The sequence below is a fragment of the Coturnix japonica genome, chromosome 1 (assembly GCF_001577835.2).
Source record: "Coturnix japonica isolate 7356 chromosome 1, Coturnix japonica 2.1, whole genome shotgun sequence".
Classification (NCBI taxonomy): domain Eukaryota; kingdom Metazoa; phylum Chordata; class Aves; order Galliformes; family Phasianidae; genus Coturnix; species Coturnix japonica.
The window spans coordinates 171,263,092-171,288,261 of record NC_029516.1 but is presented as its reverse complement, the minus strand read 5'-3'; the positions used below and the strand labels follow the sequence as shown (position 1 = coordinate 171,288,261).

Genomic DNA, 25,170 nt, shown 5'->3' with positions numbered 1-25,170 from the left:
CTCTGCACTCAAAGCATAAAATTAATTGTTCTATTCATTCATTTCATTTTATAGAACTTTTTTGCTTTGACACAACCTACTTCTCTCACACAGGAAAGTCTCCAGCACCAACCCTAAACCTAAAACATAAATCCTTAACTGACTTTACACCCATTGGTAACAGGAATTTCTTAAAATATACTTAGTTCACATCAAATACTCTTACCTTATTAACAGCAGTGGGATGTCTGAACAAATCCAGTGAAAATCTAGCAAACGTCCTAAGAAAGAGAAAATAATAATAATAATAATAAAATAAACACATATGTAGAATAAAAGCTATAATCAGAATGAAAATTGCAAAATATAGAAAGATATTCAATCTGATGTAAACTTTGTATATTAACATTTCTTGAAGATATGCACCCTATTTTTTGTTAACCTCGAATATAGGTGAAAGCGTAGACATGTTTGCTGCTAAGACAAATTTTCTGGTCCCAGGACTGATACCTCATATTGAATAATACATGATAGAGGAAATTAATAATGACTAAAATACTCTTTAATATCATCTTTTATCATTCGAGTAAACAGAAAAAAGTTGAATTACACAATCTCATAAGTAATGAAAAGATAAAATTGTTGGCATTTCATATTTCCCATCCCAGTCAGTGCAATCAGAAAAATTACTTAATTTTAAGAAGCTTTTGGATTATTTTTTTCCTGTAAACTTAACTATCAGCCAGATTTGAAGTTCAACCTGGATCCTGATCCTCAAGTTTCCGTGCTAAAGAGATCTCCTTGTTTCAAATCCAAATTTCTACCTCCTTCTTTATACCTCATTTACCATTAACTTTGTAGAATCATAGAATCATATAATGGTTAGGATTAGAAGGGACCATTAAGATCACTGAGCTCTAGTCCCCCTGCTATATGCAGAGACACCTCCCTTTACACCAGGTTGCTCACAGCCCCATCCAGCCTGGGCTTGAATGCTTCCAGAGAAGGGGAATCCACAACCTCTCTGGGCAGCCTTTTTCAGTGTCTCACCACCCTCTCAGTGAAGAATTTCTTGTCTGCATAATTCAGAAATATCCCCACAGAACCTTCTTGCAGAGATGAAGACACCAATGAAAAGATTTCTCTGAATATATCAAGTTTCTGCTTTTGCAGCCTTCTAATTCCTTCTTCCCAATAACAGAGTGCTAATGTGATAATGCAAAACGAAGACAGCAACTTCTGCCAATAATACCATGTAGAAGCAGTATTTAAAGTGAGCATCAGCAAGAGGACATTAAAGATACAACTGGAAATCACCAAATATCTTGAGGAAGGAAATGAATAGCTATTAGGTTTTCTGAAAGCTGGGGAGTTATTTCAGGAAAGTTTCTCCAGCTTTATTAGCTACAGGATGAGACAAGAGAAGGAATGCATGAGGTCCATAGAATAGTTTATGTGGAACAGAAGCACTAAATCTAGTTTTTTGGGGAGTAAATGAAGGATTGGTTTTGTTTTCTATATTTTATTTAAGGGTGTTTGCATTTTTTGTTTTGTCTTCAAGTTTCTGTATTTTTCCATTTTCAGTTCCTAAGCAAAGATACGAGGCTGTCAAACAAACAAGCAAACAATACGCCTTTTCTATTTGCTCCTCTTTTAAATTCCTGTTATTAGAATTGTAAATCCTGGAGGTCCATTCACTCATAACAAGGGATCAGCAGGTGTTTTATATATGAAATTTGCAAAGCTATTGTTTGATTTTCAACTGAAAAAGAAAAAGTAATTTAGCGTAGATCACAGAGTTAATAGAGATGAAAAATAGTGCAATCCGGTTCTCCAACACTGCAATTCCATACTCTGAGACTGAATAATCATATGCTTCAAACTCTAGTGTAGACTTTACAAGTTACACTAGATTGTAAATTTTAGTTTTCTCCTTTTGCTCAACCTTATTTTCATAAGATCTGTGCCAACTTGGCTATAGCACTGTGATGACAATGGCAAAGTACATTCAGAATGTATATGGCATGTGTAAATTCAATCTAGGAATCCAATCTGGGAGGCAGCAAGCACACTCATAATGTTCTTTCTTTTCCCCCGTATACTGTGGTCTTTTGACTTTAGCCATGTTTTCCTGTTGATGGCAAAAAACAGACCAGCCCTACCCAGAAAATCTGATTTCTATCATTGTCACTGACTGACACATGTATATGCATGTTTTAATCAACTCAGGTTAATGTCTAGTATTCCTAATAGTCCTAGTATTTCACTTGTACACAGTCCCAGTTCACCTTGGTGTTACTGGAAGAAACTCACAATCACTGTTATTATAATAGTTTGGGATCTTCTCAAATGCATGTAAAACAAAACATTGCTGTTAACAATTTGGCACAATTTTTTCCTGTTATTATTATTTTACTTTATTTTCCATCTATTACAAATGTGCATGACTTTTTGGAGATGTTGGCTATTGTGAAGAAGAAAAACCCCCATAAATTCCACTAAATAACAAACTATTTTAAGTGAATGTATATTTGAATAGCTCATGATGTGCCTGATTTTAGCACTGAGATTACTATATTTTTAATTTTCCAGCAGATTGGACATAGTTTTAAAGGTTTCATCTGAAGCCTTAAATAGACCATCTCGTCTATCTAAAGGGCACAATATAATTAACTGTTCAAAAGGCACTTGATCCCATGAATGCACTTTGGTAGTAATAGGATAGTCATTTTCAAGGCCAGTAAAATGCTATTACTCATTAAAACACAAACAGATTGTGAGAATGAACACTCATGCTGATGGCTGGCAGCCTGACAAAGGGAAATGGGAAATGCAGCACTTTCCTCAATTAAGCTGCATTGACTTTGTGTGTTCCAAGCATTTGATTCTACTCCTTTCTTCTCATGATACTTCTGACAATAATAGGATAACGGATTTATGTCACGAAGGCACTGACCTTTGTCAGAGGGAACGTTTTGACAGGAAAAGATGTGATATGCTGTTACACCCTATAATTTTGACAATGAATGACAGTATGGCTGTAGGTCAGCATGGTAAAGCTTATACTTATGTTTTTATGTTGTCATCCTTAGCTAATCTTTTTGTTGTTGTTGTTGGGTGGTTTGTTTTTTAGTGTCTTTTATTACATTAACATTTTCTAATGAAATTTCTAGATGGAGCCAAATCATATTGCTAGGAAGCCCTGATTGTGAGGCCACCCCACACCCATGGGAGTAATTTATGTTCTAGAGAAAGATGGACTGGGAACATCACAGGTAATCCTAGTGAACACTGATGATACTTCTGGTTTTATAATCTATGTTGAAGATACTCTCAGTTAAAGGACAAATAAACAGTATTGCCCGTTTTGTTGATAAATGTATAATATTTAATTCTGCTAAGATTTATCCTAATAGATAAGTCATCTTATTGGAAAGTGTGCAAGTTTAAACTTTGAGAAAAGAGATGTTATTCTGTGGAATCTGAATATTTAGGTTATAATCAATTGCATGGATAAAATAATTTGTCTTCAGGTTAACTGAGTAGAGATATTTAATTACTATAGTATAAAAGATTCTCTTTCATGAGGAAGAGCCCTACACTGAGGTAGTTAAACAATGTGAAAAGTAAAAAAAAGGCACAGAGATAGACATCTGTCCAAAAATACAGTGCAAATACTCAGTATCAGCAATTTCACTGAATTCAGGATGATAACTTCCAATTGTTTGTTCTATAATCAAACTGATCTTTTTGTAATTACTGCTTTTCCTATTTAAATAATGATAACATTTTGAGGGTGTAACAATAACAAAGTGGTATGGCATACCATGTTGAAGCTTTTTTTTTTTTTTTTTTGTCTAGTAGGAAGAATGTCCTCAGAGCTGTGCATTGCAAAGAAAATTGACAGCCTCTGCCTTGGAGGATCTAATCTTGCAAACTCTTACACATGGGTAATTTCATTCACGTGGGGTTTATTTCCATTCCCAGTGAAATTATTGGTGAAATTCCCAGTAACTCCAGCAGAGATCGAGAAGTAAAATATCAAGACTGACTTATGTGAGAGCTCTTAGAGAACAAATCAAACCAGAATACTATCAAAGCAATGAAAACTTGCTTCCTGTCTTTCACCTTCCATGATTTAGGTATAAAATTGCCAAGATGTAGCATCACTTTTCATTCAGTTCTCCGAGTGACATGTAATGAGGTTTCATTGTTCACTATGACACCTTGACAAATGTTGTGTTTCCATTTCTCCTAAGAGTGACTATACAACACATCCCCACTCTAGAAACACAAAGCAACTACAGTGAAAACCCAAATGAATTATGTATGAAACATGAGAAAGGAAGCAAATGTTAACTAATTTCAAAGTGGGTCAAAATCACGACAGTTTGGTTGGTGACAAGTGAAGTAATTTTTCTAAAATATTACCCAACTATGTCCCTTCTGCTAGATTAATTTGCAGAGAAGAAATATCATTTTCCAAGCAGATGGGGAATTTCCCAAACAGAAGAGAATTTAACTTCTACACGTAAGATATAATGAGAACTAATAAATTAGGCAAAGTTCTTGTTTACCTAAGCTAAAATATTAATGGCCAAACCCATGAGAATTCTAGTACTTGCCTTTTTCTTTTTTCTTTCTTTCTTTCTATTTTTTTAGCATGTTAAAATTTAAAGCACAGTAACACATGTTGTGATAGATCTATATATCACAGATACAGTAACATTAGAAAACGTACCAACCACAGAATACAAATATAATGTAGCTGAATAATTTCAGTTTCTTCCACACAGATTTCACTGTTATCAGCTGGGATGTAGTACTAGGATGTAAAGCAGTACTGAAGATAAACTATATGGCTTGAAGTACTGAGAGAGTTATGGAATCATAGAATCATTTGTGTTTGAAAGGACCTTTAAAGGCTATCTGCTCCAACTTCCCTGTGATGAACAGGGTCACCTACAGCTTGATCAAGAGCTCCATCCAGCCTGACCTTGAATGTCTTTTTACAGATTGTTTTGATACAGATGCTGGTGGGCTGTATGGGGTAGCTTTAATAAAAAGGATTGTAGGTACCATGAGGGATAAGTGCCATCTGCATCTGTTACTCACAAATGTAATACCGATGCATAATATTTAGTAAGATGATAGCTGACTGCAATGATCTTGAAATCATAGCTTATGAAATCCTGAGAGAAGTGAAGGATGTGAGTAGCAAAATGAAGATGTTGCCCTTGGGAATTAAGGAAATCTGTTAGCTGGGATCCCACAGGAGTCTCTGCTTTGAAGCACAAAGGGTCTAGGAAACCTGACTGATGAGATGATCTTCAAGGACAGTCTCCTCAAAGTGCAAGGACTGGTTATCCCATTATACAGGGAGTTGAGCAGATTTAGCAGAAATAAACACTGATAAACAAGGAAATCAAGACTCGGCTCAAAGGAAGTACACAGAAGATAGAAGCAAAGATGGACTGTGTAAAAGACTATGGAGATATCTGATGAATGAGCAGCGACAGTGTTTGTACAGGCACATCTCAGCTTGTGTTCAATCTGCCGCAAGAGGTGCAAGGCAACAAGGAGGATTTCTGCAAGTACATAAGAAGCAAAAAGTAGGCCAAGAATAATGCATTTTTCAAGCTGAATTGATGTTGGTGGAAGTGATGAAAAGCAGACAATCATGGCACATGACTTTCCTAGATCACTTTTTATTGGTAAGTCTCTCAAGCCTCCAGGAACTCTGTGGCTAACTGCAGAATTTGGAGAATAGGGACAAAACGATGGAGGACAATGGTACCAACAACTACCTGAGCTGTGCAAAGTCTCGGGGAAAGAAGAACTCCATAACCAGCTGCCTGGGAAGTAGATCTACAGAAAAGTATGGATAATACTTTCAAGTTGAAAATCACTGTCCACAGCAATCCCTTGCTGACATAAGGGATAAGCAAATAATGGAGTTGCTTTAGCAACCAATTGACTGAGGGAAGTCTTAATTGTCCACAACTGAGCTTCCGTGAGTCTATACGAGTTTTATTGTTAGTTTTGTGTTCCTTAGAATCATATAGCAATATATAAAGTGGGGACAGTTCAACAGATGCTGTCAAGACAATCAGCAGCTGATGCCAAACTCATCTCTGAGGTCCACGGTGAACAAGGGAAATTCTATTTGGGTATCAGAGGACTGTTTTTCATTATGACAGTGATTAAGCACTGGAAAGATTATCTGAGAAGCTGTAGAAAAGATCTTTGGAGAGGGTCCCTGTGCATCCCTGAGTAATCTCATTTAACTTTGTAGCTTGTCCTGCAGAAGACTTACACAAAGTTGAATGAGGTAATCTCAGAAGAACTTTCCAACTTTAAGTGGTCTGTGATTCCTTGATCTTAATGTACTATGAAGAATATATGAGTGGATAGTAAATGCAGAATTTCAGTCTCAGAATAAAGAAGCTACAAGCAAATGTTCTTGAAAACTTCAGTTTTATTGACATCAAAGTAACTAGGAACTTCATAATAGCTATTTACTCCTTTGCAACATGAATGCAGACCATTGTGACTACAGCATCATTCTCAGACAATATTCTGAAACCCTCAGTCAATATTAGCATGGATGATTAAACTCTATTTGAAATAAATAAATGCTTAAAAAAAAAAAAAAAAAAAAAAGAGTTGAGAAAGCAATTTGCAAGTAGATTTGAATTTGGTGTAATATAATGAAACTCCTGGCTATTCTGATTTAAATCTTTGGCTCCTAGTATAGTTCCTTTGCACTGATCTGTTATCCTAATGCTGAGCTAGTAAGACTACTGGGAATCCTCCATCTCTAAGGAAAATCCTAGCTGACAGAGGAAACATGTATAGCTGGCTTTGCTTCGGGGTATTGAAGAAAAGGCCAGTTCCAGAGCAGGAGTGGGAAGTTAAAATGGATAGCAGTTTTGACAGTAATGAAGAAGACGATCACCTTTCTATACAGGGACTTCAGTATGCAGAGTAATTAGACTACTAAAAATAGATACAAATTCCACATATTTTGGAATGAAATGTTCTTTATTTTACTTTAAAAAAAAAATCAGAATCACTTATTTTTGGAAATGTTTAAATTTAAAAAAAAATAAAAAAGAAATTATTGATAAAACATATAAAATGATGCTGGAATAAAAGAAAAAAAGAAATTATTTGTTATAGGATTTTTTCTTCTGTGAAAATTGCATTGATTTCCATAGTAATAATTGAAATCCGATGCTGCATCCTGTTTTTTCTTCTTTTTCTTACAGCCATTTAAATACAAAATGACAATTAAAATGACAACTATTAAAGATATGAATGAATATTTGCATGATTTTCTTAAAGCCGAATTTGGCTTGTAGAAATCCAATCTTCATTAATATTTTATAAAGAAAGGGGTAACTAACTATAGCACAGAAATAAACAAGGTAATCAGCTTTTTTTAAGAACATTCCCTTTAGGACTACATCCTCTAACAATTTTGAATCTCATTTCACAGAATGCAAGAATGAGCTCATTTGCTGAGAACTAACAAGAAAAACATCAGAGCTGCATTCACCATATATTTACATTTTCCTAGGACACACTGCTGAATTCTAGGCAAACCTGATCTGCTAATAAATTTTATTTATGCATAATGCCAAGCTATTAAAAAAAAATAAATTAGCAACAACAAAAAAAAAAAGTTTCCAGCTTTCAGTACAGCTAAGAGACTAAAAAGTCTTTAAATCTGATTCTGGATTTCTGTCAAAATTCCAGTCAGGGAGATATGTGCAGCATGCATTAATCTACTGAACTACAAAGTCCATTAATCTTGAATACCACTATCAATTACACTATATGGCAAAGTGATAACTACATGATTATCTTTAATGTACCTTTTCTGATTCTGAGGGCTTCATTTTTGCTCTCTACATACTTTATGAAGTATTGTGCCTTCGTGTGGTTAGGTAGAAACCTCAAACATTTATATGTAAATACTAAATATTTGCACTGATATTTATTGCATCTTTAGGAAAAAAAAAAAAAAAAAGAGTAATAATAGAGAAGCCTTCCCATCCTAAGTGTAAAAATTGATCTCAGTTCAGTAATCTGCTCTTTTTCAGATGTTACAATACTTCTTGCTGTACTTAATTTTCCTACGGTATCGTGCAGAGAGGGAACTCTAATCTTACTATACGTGAAGTGAGGTAATGTTGTACAAATGACTTAAGCTGTTCAACAAGATGTCTAGGGAATGAAGTTAGTTGTCATTTTACATTGATTTCCTTTGAAATATTTCTTCACTTGTAGAACTTGTACCATTTATTCATAGTATAAAACTCATCTATTCAAGCCATCTTCCATCCAAGATGGTGGTAGAAGAACTGATAAATAAATAATAATTCATAAAAAAGATATCGTTTGATTTATTGTTCTTACCTACATACAAAAACAAACAACACACATCTTTTCTCTCAAAAAGCGATCTGGTTAGAAATTTAATAATACATATATAGTTTGAATAGTAATACTAATTTAAAAACTCCTTCCTCAATTGTATTATGAACTGAATTTGGATTTTGCAGACAGCATCTCTTGCTTCTGCTGCTGAAAGTGATATTTTTAGCCATGCTCAAGAAAGAAGTTACCTAAAAGTGATGTGCTGTAAACCTAATGTCAGACAACACAAACTGATGAGGGGGAGAAAAACAAACTAGTGGCAAAATAGCATAGGACATGGCCTTTCGCCTCCTTCACAATTGTTTCTTGTATACTAACTGTTGTGGTGCCACACGTCTTTGTTATTATGATATCAGGTTAACTTTAGGAAAAAGGAAATTTTTCACTGAATTAATTCCTGAAATCTGAGTTTACATTCTTGGGGCAATTTACAGTGTTTTTTCGTTTGTTTGTTTTGTTTTCTACATATCAAGTAGTCTACCACTTGCAAACAACTTACAGCAGATGCTCCTACCAAAAGTCGAATAACTCTCTGTTCTGTGCACACAATAGATGTTATCTAAGTATTTCATCGGCATGCAAACATATATTTTTCTTTGATAGAGCCGAAATATATAATTTTTATCTCTACGAAGTAAATGTGAAACTATTTTCATAAGAATATTTCAACCTACAGGCTGTGATGCATAAGCCAGTTTTTACCTCTGTGAGTAATTTCATTGAAGTTAATTCATGAAACATTAAATAAATTCAGAGGGCATACTGAGGCTGGAGCCTTTCACAGAATCACAGAATTGCAGAATGACCTGGGTTGGAAGGGACCTCAAGGATCATGAAGTTCCAACCCCCTTGCCTGGCAGGGCCACCAAACTTCCAAAAACTTTGCAATGAACCACAGTGATTTAAAAATGTTATATAAGGTCATGAGGGTCTAAGAAGGAGAATGGAACAGAAAATTAAAGATTCTTCCTTCTGCTTAAATATAACATTGCATTTGACTGTGTTTGTCTTTTCTCTTTCAACTTAGATTTTCTTAGTTGCAGGCTTTGTAATAAATTGAGCTCTAGTACAGTAAATTAAAGTCAGATTAAGAAAAGTTGAATTACTTTAGTGTAAATATATATTTTAAATAACCCTCTAGCATTGAGTATCTCTTACTACCCTCTGGCTCCCGATATTCTTTGCACACTAGGTTCATATATTCAAAACAAATCCCTGCCTGAGCTTTGATTTTTTAAAGTAATTTCACTGTCACTGTTCTAATACAGCATCTTCAGTCTGGATCTGTTGCCTACTAGAAGATACACAAAATGACACACAGATCTTACATTCTCCTCCTAGGATAGACACATAAGAATTCTTCTCAAATTCATTATCTGGTAAGACTGAAATTTTGTGGGTTCTTGTTTGTTTGTTTACTTGCTTTTTCCATTATTATTATTATTATTATTATTATTATTATTATTATTATTATTATTATTATTATTATTATTATTATTATTTATTCATTAGTTTATAAGAATGAAATAATATTTATCTTTAACGATCTCTGGGCTTGGCAAATTCTTAAAAGATCCATTGAAAACCCTTGTGTCTTTCACATTCTAAAATAATGGAAATATAACATGAACAGATAATTTTCTGAGTAGATAAGAAGTGTAATGAGCAGTTTCATTACTTGGGACATCTTATATCTTGGGTTGTATCTATGCAACATGAAAAGCTTCTTGTCAGTTCTTCTCCCTTGTTCAGTGTTATGATCTTCCAAAAGTGTGATTCCTCCTGGCTCCCAGGTCTTCAGGCAATTCTGAACAATCCACCATCCCCTAACTGCAAAAGCTGTCTTCATTGCACTATATGAAATGACATACCAGTACATAATAGAAAACCTGATACTTATATTGAGCAGCACATGTACAAGATGAAGCAATCTAAAGCAGTCTAGAAGAAGATCAAAGGATATTGTTCTACAACAAAGAATGCTGTGTTCAAGGTTAAGAGACTGTAAACAGAAGAAAAAATCACTATCAAATAGAAATGTTTCTAACTGTTTTCTAAACAATAGAATTAAGGAATAGAGAGAGAGAGAGAGGAATAGAGAGAGAGAGAAAAGCCCTATATAGATGCATATTGCATTGACTACTTAATGTATTAATTTTTCTCACTAATGTCATCTAAGGTATTTTAAATGCCAGGAAGACAGTTCCCTTCTCCAACTGACATGAAGGGTATTTTCAAACAGTAGGTTTGATGTAGTTTTTAATCTTATGGTAGACGCCATATTGTAAATTGAGCATAGTTAAAAACGGAGTCAAGAAACTATGGTTGAATGACAAGAGGCTAGGAGAGAGTAGAAGAGCTATTTAAAAGGAAATATATATATATATATATATATAAAGATACATGAGAAACATTTTTAAATAAAATTAAATAAAATATTGAAAGTGATGGAAAATTTGGAGAATTCTTAAAGTAAAATTAATTGAAAAAATGAAGACGGAAATAAAAAAATAATGGATGGGAAACTTAAGCCATTTAAAAGAAAATGAAGAAACCATTTCCCTAATTATCCATGACAGAAAGATTTCCCTAATGTAGCTAGAAAAAAAAAAAAAAGAAATTTCTGTTATTATTTTCTGACTTTTGACCAAAAACAAACACCAAAACAAAACCAAATAACAAAACAAAAATCACATCTGATATGAATAAAGATTTCTTTAAAATCCAAGATAAATGAGGTATTTGGTTTTTTGCTATTTAATACTGTGAGAGAAACTGCATACAGTTAAGGAAGGTGAAACAGCATCATTTAGAAATAACTACTCAAGGTTATGCACACTATCAATTCACATACATACCAGAGATATAAAAACTTCAAGGAAAATTTCCCTGCAGTGTGGAACAGAATGTGTTACTTTTTGATATCTGAGACATAGAATCCTTAATCTCTGCTATTTTCTTCTAAAAGAATCAGAAGATAATATCATATCTATAGAAAGTTTGGCCATGGACACAAAGGTATAAAACTTATTTTGTTGAAAGTCTTGGAGGTATCTGGTGTGAGTTAATTGCTCCTTTTGTAAAGTGACCCTGTAAAACATTTTGAAAGAAGGATAACTATACAAGTTCCCCCTGTGGAGTTCAGTATGAGAGGACAAAGAAGCAAGGATTGTACAAAGACCATGATCTTTTCCTGTTTCCATGGTGATGCAGTTCCAAAAAGGATGCACCCATTTAAACTAGTGGATCCTGCTGCATTATATTTTTAAGAAGATTTAAATCTGTTGGTTCTGCACTGGAATGAGGATGAAGTTTCCTGAGAGCTTTTTAAACTCTCTCATTCTCTCCACATTTAGATAGTATGAGCAAAGAGAAATCAAGCTGCAGAAACCCTACAAAGAACAAAAAGATTCATTAATTTCTTTTCTCACATTCCTAAATATATATACATAGATATATATAGATAGATAAAAAATCCCATATTAGGTTGATGTGAAAATTGAGGTTTTCTGGTTAAAAAAAGTTTCAGGAATGCTTCCACCTGTTGAAAGGGCGTTGTACTGGAGGATACTTCTGCATTCAAGTACTTAACTGTCACTGTTTTCTGTAAATACGAATGGTCAGCATTTGGCTATGAGTTTTCTCTCTTACGTCTGCTCTCAACAATAAGAGAAACATTTAAAATAGAATCATAGAATTACCCAGGTTGGAAAAGACCTTGAAAATCATCAAGTCCAACCACAGCCTAACCATAGTACCCTAACTCAAACAACTCTCTGCTAAATCATATCCCTGAGCACCACATCCAAATAGCTCTTAAACACATCCAGGGATGGTGATTCAACCACCTCCCTTGGGAGCCTATTCCAGCACTTAACCACCCTTTCTGTAAAGAAGTGTTTCCTAACATCCAACCTAAACTTACCTTGGCGCAACTTGAGGCCATTTCCCCTCGTCCTGTCACTTGTCACCAGTGAGAAGATACTTGCCCCACTCTCTCTGCAAGCACCTTTCGGACACTGGAAGAGGGTGAAAAGGTCTCCCCTCAGCCTCCTTTTTGCCGGACGAAAGAGCCCCAGCTTCCTTAGCCTCTCCTCATAGGGCTGATTCTCCAAGCCCTTCTCAAGACTTGTTGTCCTTCTCTGGACCTGCTCCAGCACCTCAATGTTCTTCCTGTGCTGAGGTGCCCAAAACTGAACACAGTACTCGAGGTGAGTCCTCACCAAGGCTGAGTACAGGGGCAGGATGACTTCCCTAGTCCTGCTCACCACATCTTTCCTGATACAAACCAGGATGCCATTGGCCCTCTTGGCCACCTGGGCACATTGCTGGCTCATATTCAGCTGACTGTCCATCAGCACACCAAGGTCGCAAGGCATCTTTCCAGCCACACCTCCCCAAGCCTGTAGGGTTGCCTGGGCTTGTTGTGACCAAAATACAGGACCCAACACTTAGCCCTATTGAATCTCATGCTGTTAACCTTGGCCCATCGATCAAGTCTATCCAGGTCCCTCTGTAGTGCCCTTCTCCCCTCAGGCAGAACAACACTCCCTCCCAACTTAGTGTTGTCTGCAAACTTACTGAGCACTCAATTCCCTCATCCAGATCATCAAGGAAGATGTTAAACAGAGGCGATCCCAGCATTGAGCCCTGGGGGATGCCAGGAAACGACAGAAACAACAGAAGCTACAGAAACGACACCATATGTCACACTAACTCAGCAGCTGGAAAATTTAGACAAGGTACTGAACATTCAGATACCTCTTCCAAATCTCAAACTTCATAACTAATAGCAGCTAAGGTTAAGAAAAAGTTCTCGGTATACTTAGGTATAGGTTAAGCCATCCTAGAATTTAGCATGGATCTGAGAGGATGTTAGTAGAATCATAGGATAATTTTCTCTTGTGAAGAAAAGGAAGACAGACAGTCAATGTTTGTAGTTAGTGGAGGAGAAAGAGAATTTAATGTGCAAAATGATCAATATTTTTACTTAGCTCATTGTCTCTAGGATTGGATAAAAGTATGATTTTTCCATACTCTTCATTTCAGAGTGTTTTGTAAACCTTCACTGAGAATAAGGATCAACGAATTAGTAAAGGAGCAATGATGCTGTGAGAAATGTTCCATTACTGACAGTGGGGTAGTTTTGATTTTCATTGATTGTATGAATTCATCCGGGAAGGTAGATGCTGCTTGCTTTCACCCGTGTCATTACCTTGAGGACACCAATACCCTGATGAGACATGTTATGTCCCTGGGCATAAAGGTGCAAGATCAGGAATGCTGGTGTTTCCATTTTAAGGTTATACGCTGTCTGTGGTGGTAATCTGCTGTGATTCATTTCTGTTTTATACAACCTATAAACAACCTGTCTTCTCTTCCTTATATTTAATAACTGCTTTATCAACTTTCCTTACTAACAGTTTATAATCACCAGATAGTTTTTCTTTTAAGCTAGTACACCCGATGCACCTTAGACCATGACCACCCTGAATTTAGAAGACTTTTACTTCTACTTTAGATACAAGGAAGTGCCCCTGCACACCTTAACTTAACTTCTGTTTCACTTTTAATAACTGGTTTAGTAGAAGAGAACATTTTTTCCTGCAAACCCTGTCTTAGTAGTGCCCTTGGCTTACCATAGCTGTTCATTAAATTATTCAGTTATCATTCTACAAATTTCTATAAACTTAGCCCTATCCTAGCATACCTACAGTCTGGTTTGCACCCTTTTAATTTACTCCTATAAAGACATAGGCAGAGGATTGAACATATTCATACATTTCCAGGCAACAGCCAGCGTTACTGAAATGAGGAAGATGTGTAGTGGTGTTAATTCACATAAAATATATGTGCTCAGTTATTGAAGCAATTTTGTTTACTCTTCTGAAGATTTCTGAGATTTCTCATCTTCTTACCCCCAAATCCTGCAGCTTTAGATAATGCTTAATTAATTGAATTATTTATTTCAGATTAAAAAATAATGAGAAAAAGATATCCAAAGGGAATTCTGCTTTATAGGTGTCTAATGATGCCACTAGAAATAAAGAGAAATTAGTCACTGCTGTGAATATTATGAAATTAATCCTAGTAGTATTAGTTACTTAAAACATCATTTTTAATGGAATTTAACAAGATAGATATTTGTATTGACTGTTTCAAAAATCTCCCAGTGTTGTAGGTGAGCATAGACAAGATGGTAGCTGTATGCTGCTTTTCAGAAGAGACAAATAATTGTAGATTCTTTGGCTTCTTGAAAGTTATTCTCAAAAATGGCCTGACTACTTTCTGGAGATCAGACAGTCGTTCTACTCACTAAATATATTGGAGACCCACAAAATTTCCTCCTGAAACTCTTGTTATTTTGAGTAAAGCATGAGAGACACAGTGTCAGGTACTGGTGACACTTTCTTCATGCAGAAGAAACAGAAATGGTTAAAGGGTCTTCAAAATTTGGAAAATGCAAACACCTAAAAGGCAAGGGGCAGGAAATCATATTTATCAGAATGAGAAAATACATTCAGCTAGAAGTAACGAGAAGAAGGATATGGCTGATATATTATCTTGTGTGTGTCTGATATCTTTATCTACTTGCAGTTTATTGTAACTAAGAATTAAGATTAAGAGGAAATTTTTAAGAAACAAGAAAAGATTTGCTGAGCTTTGGAAAGTATTTTTTTGTTAATGAGTAAAAAGCTATAATAATTTTAACACTGCAGCTTTGGTAAAATAAGAATTTTGCATTAGGAAATAGAGAGGCAGATACTGTAATACTTTAAATTTCCTTTGAACAAATCAAATTGTCATCACTCTACTGGTATGTCATTAGAAATTCATGTAGAAGGAAATAGGTGTTTGTCATTTATACTCAGTGTAAAAGACAGTAGCAGTATAGTAAATGACATTTTCGTTTTGCCTGTTCTTTTTACTATTTTGCTGTAGAATATTTTTTGAAAACACTACAAATATTTTAGTCCAAAGCACTGTCATATTTTAGTACCTGAAAGATAAGATCAAAGACTACCCAATGTAGAAATGTTATTTGAGTACAACCTTCATATATTTACATAAGCACACTGATTTAAACAAACATTCAAATTTTCTCTTCTGTCTCCTGGGAACAGTACAAGCAGCTTTGCTCTGCAGTGGACAAGACAGACATTTTTGCCAAGTATATTAATTATGCTTTTGTTTTATTGTTAACAGAGATTCTAGCAATAAATATATAATACTATTTCTTACATATATTCTGCTGTGAATGTCTGTAAAGCTAAAAATAAGGATGAGGTAATGTTCTTACAAGACAACAAATTAGGATTTAGGAATGACAAACTGTCTTTCTTTATCTGGTTCAAACTGCATTTGTGATTGAAATAAGCTAGGTACCAAACAGAATCATCAGGTAATAAAGAAATCTCTTGAGACCATCAAGTCCAATGCTACTACACAGGTAATGTCAACAAACAGGTAACCTGGGACTTTGTCTGGTGGATTTTTGACTGTCTGAATGGATGGAAATGCTACATGTTAGCGTGGCTCATAGATCAGGTGTTCTTAGAATCATGGATCACAGCATCAGAGTATCACAAGGTTGGAAAGGGCCAACAAGATTATCACTTTTTCTCTTAGAGTATGGTCAGGCACTGGAAAGACTGCCCAGGGCGGTGGTGGAGCTTCCGTCCCTGGCAGTGTTTAAGAGGCATCTGGATGAAGAGCTATATCTGGTTTAGTGGTTTGTTGTAGCAGAAGTAATGGGAGGATGGTTGGACTAGATGATCTTGTAGGTCCTTTCCAACCTTGTGATTCTACAGATCTTGTAGTGAGGGGCCAAAAACTGAACACAATACTCAAGGTGCAGCTGCATCAGTGTTGAGTACATGGGGATGATTACCTCCTGGCTCCTGCTGGCCACACTATTTCTAATGCAGGCCAGGATGCCACTGGCCCTCTTGGCCACCTGGACGCACTGCTGGCTCTTGTAGGGGCTCCTCACCCTCAGGAATATATATCCCTTGATGGAATATATACTGTTTATATAATAATATATGCTGAAATTATTTCAATGGTTTTCAAATGGCAAAACTAGAAAGAACTACAGCAGCCTCCTATAAAGAAACACTGAAGAATTGCTGAAAACTTTTAGCAGGAAAGCTGCTTTGAACTCTAGTCAGCCTGCACTACTTCAAAATAATTGGCATTAATGGGATAATCAAGTTCTTGAAGAATCCTGAGAGACAAAAATAAAACCAAACAAATGAGAGAAGCTTTGATGGTCAGTGAAAGACAGATTAAACCAGAATTAAACTAGACATGGGTCAAGGAGCTGTCAGTTCTAAAGGTTGAAAGGATTTTAGCACAGGGATATGCTTTTGTACAGTTCTGAAAGTATAGTGGTTTTTTGTTTGTTTGTTTTTGTTTTTTGTGTTTTTTTTTTTTTTTATACTGTAATTACTAAAATAAAGAAATAATAATAATAAAATGCAATAAAACACATTGATTTATAAGGGACTTTATGACTGGTATATATAATTATTCATCTTCATCTTTCCCCAGAAGAACAAACTGCAAATACTCAACTTCTCTCAGACAAAGGAAAACTGCTAACACACAGTGCAGATATGAAAAAAACAGACAGCTTTAACCTAGAAAAGAGATTAAACAGACTACTGAAAGTCCATTAAAAACGATGGAAATCATAGAAGAAACTGATTTCTGAAGTGCTTAAATAAATGTAACCACTTCAACACTTAATGTAACCCACTAGACATGGTCCTCAGTATTGTGAAAACTTACAGAGTTTGGTCACTTTTGTAAAGAAATGAAGAAACTGTTGCCAGCCTCTTACATGGATCTGCCTGACACATTCATGGTTAAGCAGCATCACCTATTTACTACTTTTATTTTTATTTATTTTTATTTTATGTTTTCAATCTAAAAGTACATTCCTACTGTTCAGTAAGTACTAACTATTCCATGTGAAGTGTCAGTTTAATTAGTGGTTTTCACAGAAGGAAATACAGCTAGGGCTTTACTAAAGAAATTAATAAATGAACAGGTAAATGAATACAATTTTTCAATATATATATATATATATATATTGAAAAATAAGAACGCACATACAATAAACACAACTTCTCAGAAAACCAACTTCTTTTCAGTAAATAGTGTAGTGGTTTTACAGCTTTGCATGCATATAATACCACTTAGAGAAAATATCTGTTCCAAGTGTCTGTCCAAGTGTTCTTTGTGAACATGCATCTGAAAGCCTAAACAGTTTGCCAAGGTCTGGTTTAATTTGTTTACATTACATATTGCCAACAGCAATAGATGGCAATCACTATCGGACCAAAGGGAATAAATAAATAAATAAATAAATAAATAAATAAATAAATAAATAAATAGATAGATAAATGAATAAATGAATAAATGAATAAATGAAAAAGAAAAGTGAATGAGGATGATACTTGCTTACAGTTTGAACAGGACCTGGCTGAAAATCATGTGTAATACTTGGGATGGATGCCAAAGTTTGCTACGTCATTATGAAGGTGGAAGTAAATTTTAAAATCTTAGTAGGGTATCCTGTATGGCAAAACCATGGAATTCAAAAGACAATCAAGCACTTTTGAGGTAATGTGAACTCTGCAGTCTGATCACATGAAGAGTAAACAGCTTGCTGTTCTCACTGGTAGGCATACGATGATATCTACGTTGGCATGTAATGTTGAGTGTGTGGCTGTCAAGGTGTGCATGCACTCCTGTGCAATGACATTAGAGCATCCGAGTCAGACTGACACAGAGGATGACAAGGCATACTAAACAAAGGAGAATCACTTAAACTGAAACAATTTGTTATGTAAATCTCTGTTGTACTTAACTAAGGGCAAGTATGCGCCAGCAGGCATATCCCATGTGTTGATTGTCCTGGTGCCGCGTTGCAACACCATAGGGCCTGGGTTCGAATCCTCCCTGTGGCGCAAATGGTAGAAGTGCCGCTTTGCTACACAGAGGCTCAAATCCTGGGGGTTGGACTAGATGATCTCTAAGGTCCCTTCCAACCCGCACAAGACTGTGATACTGTGATTAAAGACTCAGGCATTTAAGCTGTCAGCTACACTGAAGAGTGGTATTTTTCTTTTATTCTGATTTCCAGACCTAAGGACCTTCCCTAGTCTTTCAGTCCTGGTACATGTTTCTCTGAGGTCTTTTAAAGTCATAAAGAAATGAGAAGAGCAGTTGGGTAGAAGGAGTGTTCCAAAGAGGGACTCTCCAGTTCCACAACCAGGGGATAGGTTGGCAGAACATTAGGTTCAACTAAACTTTGTCCTCATAGAAAACTGAATGGAAGTATTCAGATAAATTCTGATGCAATTCTATCATATGGGATAAAACAAAACAAATAAACAAAACAAAAACAAAAACAAAACATAAAAAAAGGTCATGAAGAAGAACCAGAGAACTCAGAGAACTTGCCAGCAGTCCCATTTCCTTCTGTAAGGGACAGAGCTTCAAAGTCAAAACTTTGTCCCATGATAAAGAACAATCTGGACTTAAAGTTAGGAAACAGAATTATTTTATTTTATTTTTTCTGTCTTATAACATGCAGTTTTAAAAGCATATCCCCCAAATTCTTTGTTACCTTCTTCCCCTCAACATCACATCATATGATTTACTTTCACTTTCCTAACTAACTGCTTTAAAACAGAATGTGGCTCTTCTTTTTTGCATAGAGGAAAAAATAACATATAAAAAAGAACAAAAAAAGCCAAAAAAAAAAAAAAAAAAGCCCATTTCTATTCTTGTGTTTTATCCAAAGCCAAATGGATAGACAGCTTGTATTCACCAGCCTTCTCAGAAAGAGCCTAAAGGAACCTGTTTGCCAACATTTGATTCCCTGGCAGCAAGCTTTTTGTACTATCATTAATTAGCCAGAACAGGGTGTTTTCTGTTTCCCTGGAATTTTCTAGCCAAGGGCAGACTCTACGGACACACATCAAAGAACAGTCACTGACTCTACAGAAATCCACTGAAGAATCCCATAATCATTGCTTGGAGGATTGTAACATTGAAGAGAGGAGTCCAAGAACACAGATTTTTATGTATGGTTTTATCAGAGTTTAACAGTCCTATAGTGCCATTCATTTGATTTGCCAAGCAGAAGGCAATGGTTTCATCTGTATCAAGCACTCAAGCAGAGCAGCTTGTTAGATATTATAAACAAATATGTTACAATGAAAGCATAATTTAATTTGTTAGAAGCAAGGCTAATTTTGTGTCAGAGCAGTCTGAAATATCAGCACTTAATGGAGTTATATATGCACAAGAACACATTCTGAGTTGCTGGCACCTCCTTTCATATAAAATTAGCCTTATCTAAAATGGAATTACTACTCAATAGTAGTAATACTGTGCTGTTCATGACATGAAAATTTTAAAACACTGCCTAATAGTCACTGTGGGACAGTGAAAAATGTCTGTGGCAAATAAACAATTATAAACAGACCAAATTCAAGCAAAACTAAAATAAATAAGATTCAGACATTTTGTTTATTTACCAGAAATGGTATTTCTCTAGTGCATTAAAATATGTTCCAGCATGCTGGACACAAAAAACTGTATATGTGGAATAAAACATGACAAAAAATGTAATGCACAATAGACAAAACACCTGCTGACTTTTTTGTAAGTCTTAGACACTTAAAAATGACCAAATCAAGCAAGTCCACTACATCCACTAAATTTCCCCTAAAACAAGGAAGGTTCAGTGGGTTGCAGGAAAATAATAAATTGCTTTCTACACAGTAAAAGCACACCTGCAAGCATTCTTGATATGTCAGTGCTGTCTGTCTGCTATTCAGTGACTGTTATCTGAGAAGCAATGTTCTCTCCAGAGAAATAAATAAAGGGGAAGAACATTTAAAGGCTTCAAAATCTCTTAAAAATAATTAGAGGGAAATGGAAGTTTCAAAAAAATGCATTTAAAACAATCATAACAAGAGAAAATTAATTCTAGTCCAGGTCTTCCCAGTGGTCCTGTGAGAAAACAGCATGCCTAGTATTCCATGTTTCTGACTCAAAAGGAGAATGAGATTACTTATTTTTAATAAATTCACTTTAATTTGTATGCACACTTTCAAATACCTGCCATATTTTTCTAGCAATCAGTCATTCAGTCTAAAGCTTTTTTTTTCAACACGACAGTCACAGAGGAATAGGTCATCTCCTGATGCAAATTACCATTCCTCTAATTATCATACTCAAGTGAATTTACTCCAGATGAGAACTGGCTTCCTGAACTAATTTTTAAGGAATTTTTCAGGTAAGAGTGAATTTTGGCCACAACAAATGACTACATAACTTTCTGACAATAAGCATTTTCTTAAAAGTAATGACAGTGATAGAGACTGCGTCTGTGTCCAGGGCCTCTAGCACAAGAAAGATGTGGAGCTCTTGGAGTGGGTCCAGAGGGCAACTAAGATGATCAGAGGGCTGGAGCACCTCTCCTATGAAGAAAAGTTTGAGAGAACTGGGCTTGTTTAGCTTGGAGAAGAGAACGCTCCAGGGGGACTTCACTGTGGCCTTCGAATACTTGAAGAGAGCATATAAACAGGAGGGGCAGTGTCTGTTTACAAGGGTGGATAGTGATAGGACAAGGGGGAATGGTGTAAAACTGAGACAGGGGAAGTTTAGATTGGATGCTAGGAAGAAATTTTTCACACAGGGGGTGGTGACACACTGGAACAGGTTGCCCAAGGAGGTTGTAGATGCCTCATCCCTGGAGGCATTCAAGTCCAGGGTGGATGTGGCTCTGGGCAGCCTGGTCTGGTGGTTGGCCACCCAGCACGTAGCAGGGGGGTTGAAACCAGATGATCATTGTGGTCATCCAAAATATTTTAAAGAGAAAGTATGTAAGCATTTTTTTTCTTTGTGATCTCTAAATTGATAACTGAAAATAAAAGAGCCTGAATTTCAAAAGTTTTCAAATGCAGCATTTCTACAAAAGCAGATAGAAATAAAATATTAATGAAATCTATATAAAACACCTAAATATATTAATTCTCAGTGTTTTGGTATTTCTTGCCTTTATATGCATATTGGATCTTCTGTATCAGTAAGGCTCTCCATTAGTGGTTAAAAGAGTACTGTGTCTGCATTACAACTGGGACAAAGGTCTGAGAGAAACTCCTGTTGCTTTCTGCCGTCTTTTTTTTTTTTTTTTAATTAAGATTTAACTGAGCTTTGTTTCAGAGTAGTGGACTGTGAAACAAGGATTGGAAGATTAGACTTTGCTAGGGAAAAGTTATGTATGAAATATTACTATGACAAGGTTGTGTGGATAGTTTGTGATGTGTGAAATGAAATTCCTACTCAATGTGCCTAAGCAATACAATTAGTGCTATCTTGGTCAGTTAGAACTGAAAAGATTAGTCCCAAAAAAAAACCATACCTAATGTATATTTACTTAAGTTCTAGTTTTCCACAGAAATATTCATTAAGATGTCTGCTCTGATTTCTTCTTTTTTAATATATGGGTTAATATGAAAGCGTGATTTCAAAAAAAAATTGTGACTAACTTGTGAATATTTAGTGCACCCTTGATCAGAGTAGTAAGTACAGTAAAGTCATGAAATTTGTCAGGTATTCAGTACTTTGCAGAGCTGGAGAAACTCAAGCTGATTAGGGGAATCTTGTTTGAGTCGTTTTTAATAGAAAATGCCATCTTGAAATAATCAACAGTTTCAAACAATACACCTTGAACAGGACAATTGAAACACTGGTACTAAATAGAATTTGTTTGATCCTGGAGAAGGAAATCAAAGTGAATAAAAGGTTTACCCAGCTGAAAATATGAATTTATTTTCTTTCCTTCTGATGATAAAATGCAATCTTTCTTCAATGGTTTCTTCCAGTTTATAGCAGAACTAAAAATGTTTTCAAAAATGGCATTGGAAGAAAACAAAAACATATCTTTCAGCCAAGCAACACCATCAGAAGCTGTACAAACAGCTCTGTCATGGTTTCAGCTAGGACAGAGTTCATTTCCTTCATAGTATCTGGTATGATGCTATGTTTTGGCTTTAGGAGAAAAGCAGTGTTGATAACACACTGATGTTTTGTTTGTTTTTGTCTAGGGGACTGCAGTACCTTGAGGACTGTCTTGGCTTCAGTTGGCTGCTGGTGCACAAACACTTTGTGCGTCATTTGTGTTTATTTATATATATCTATACGTATGTATTACATGTAAATACACATACATTGTCACCATTACTGTTATTTCTCTCTTCCTTTTCTTATTTAGTAAATATTTTTCATCTCAACCTACAAGTTCTACATTTTATACAGATTATCTCCTCCATCCCACAGAGAGAGTGGGGAATGAGCAGAAGGATGTGTGGTGCTTGTCTACCTGCTGGGCTGAACCACAACAAGCTCACTGAGACTGAAGTGGACAGTTCAGTATTGGTATTGTTCATAGTCTTAATATTATTTAAGATAGAGTTGCTTAAATCCTGCCAATCTCAAAGAGTTTGGAAAATTTCGTTCTGATTCTGTGCAGAGATGAAACTTCCATTTATGCTATTATAGCTTTGAGATGAGTACAGTCTAAAGCAATAGAATAATACTGTAAAAACTTTCTAATAGATTCAGTCTTTGTCAGAAATGTGCTTGAGCCAATCTTTCAGTCAAATCAACACAAACACAGCAGCAGGTAACATGGACTTAATAAGAATCCCAGGCATTGGAAATTGTTTGCCTACATCAGTAAGTTGTTAATATGTTTTCTGGTGTGACTTTTACCTTTCCCCATAAAAAACATTGCCCTACAGTTCCCTGATGCAGTTTGGCTGTCAAAACATCCCACAGCTGGCTCCTGATAGTTAATTTTTGCAAGCCACTTTGTTTTGAAAGTTATGATGTGGCACTTGGACTAAGCACCTGCAAATATGTTCATGTTCAGTTTACCAGTCGCCAAAATGTCCTGGCTCTTGACTATCCATATGTTGTGTACTGCATGTGACAGTAACTCTGAATGAAAAATAAATAAATAAACAAATAAATCATCTATTATAATTACTTCTGGCTAAAAATAAAATAAAATAGTGAAGATTTTGAAGAAGAAAAAAAAAAAGAAGGGGAAGGGAAGGAGAAGGGGAAGGGGAAGGAACAAGTCAAACCAACCAAAATACTCTCTTTCTATACTTAAACCAGTGTTGAAATGAAGGTCTCTGGGAACTCATAAAGCCATGATTCTGTCCCTGGGGCAGCCTGGAGGGTCACAGGGATGTAGTCTGAGAAATTTCCACATGACAGAATAAAAACAGAAATCCAAGTGGGAACTCTATATTCTATGTTTGTCAGGACATTTTGAAATAGGATTACATTTTGAGAGAATTACATTGAAGGACTAAGTTTAGATGGAGAGAAACAGTATTTATTTCAGAATAACGATTATTCTTTTGCCCTATGTGTTGTATTTTTCTGTCTACTTTATGTTTTATTGGATACTGTATAAAAAAAAAAAGTTAGGAAATAACCATTATGCTGTTTCATAACATGGTTCTCATAAAAGTAAAACAAAATCCCTTTTACTTTCATAGTTTTAAAAGCAGCAGCATCTTATGAGTTCTTTTTTTTGTTTTTGTTTTTTTTTTTGCAACATCTTGTCAGATACCCAGATTATAAATTATCTACTAAAAAGCCTGTTTTCCTCACTGCACATTGCCTAGCTCAGGGGAGTACTGATTCTCATTAAAGTCTACTGATGAATTATTGCTACTGATATCTTTCATTATTTTTATAATTTTAAAAAGTAATGTTATGTTTAAATAATATTTCTTTGTACTCTTTGAATCAGGCACTAAATCTCAGAAAGCATCTTCAACCTGACACAAACTGATCCATGTCTTGGCTGGATCCTTCAGACCCTACCGTCGTATCAGGAATAAACAATTAGAATATTTTCTCATTCTTTTGAAGTCAAAACCACAAAATATGAAACAACTACTGAAAAAAGAATTTAAAATGGGAATGTTAGAAAAAAGGTGTTAGTGGGTGGTTAAGTCTCTCATGACTCACTGGAAGTTCCCCAGGAAGCTGCAGTTCAAAGAATGTTCAAAATTGGAAAATGAATAAACATTAAGATGAAACTTACATTGGGATTGAATCACACAATTCTTCACATGTAATAATCTTGCTGAAAGTACTACTGAGGAATGTTAATATTAATACGGAATAGCTGTCTAAATTGAGATTACAGGCCTTGATCTAACACTTTTTCGTACTGTGGTATATTAAGCAGTCAAACAAATATTTTATAAGAAACTATTTACAAGCTTCTGACCTTTTCCTTTTTTTCATTACCATTTCATTGAAATGTTCACCCTAAATATGTCAAAGGGACTCAGCAATCTGATAGGCTGGAACTACATTTGGGTACATTTGGGTACAGGAAGCACTGATCTGAAAAGAAAAAGGTTATTTTGTACAAGTTCTATTCTGCAAGGAATTTGTGACTGCCAAGTGCTTAAAAATTGATGTGTACTCATGGGAAACAGCTATTATGTAAAGAATAAAAGATTCCATCAACATTTTTGTTGTTGGTATGCTGATTATTGTGTGCTTTGCAAATGTTTTACAAAGGAAGATTTTGAATGTGCAAACTAAAGCTAACTGAAATGCTTTTTGATTCAAACACTCATCAGAACTGAATGTTAAATAAAAGGTTTTTAGTTTTCTTTTTTTTTT

The 25,170-nt window shown here is 35.3% G+C and overlaps 1 protein-coding gene across 11 annotated transcripts in view; it reads right to left on the bottom strand.

Moving 5' to 3' along the window:
* The window catches only part of TENM4 (teneurin transmembrane protein 4), a 1,512,248-nt gene that overhangs the window by 1,043,643 nt on the left and 443,435 nt on the right, over positions 1-25,170 (bottom strand). For all 11 annotated transcript variants that reach the window (XM_032442260.1, XM_032442267.1, XM_032442273.1 and 8 more), the window contains exon 4: positions 206-260. The gene's annotated coding sequence lies outside the window, so the exon portion shown is untranslated. The remainder of the gene's footprint in view (positions 1-205; positions 261-25,170) is intronic.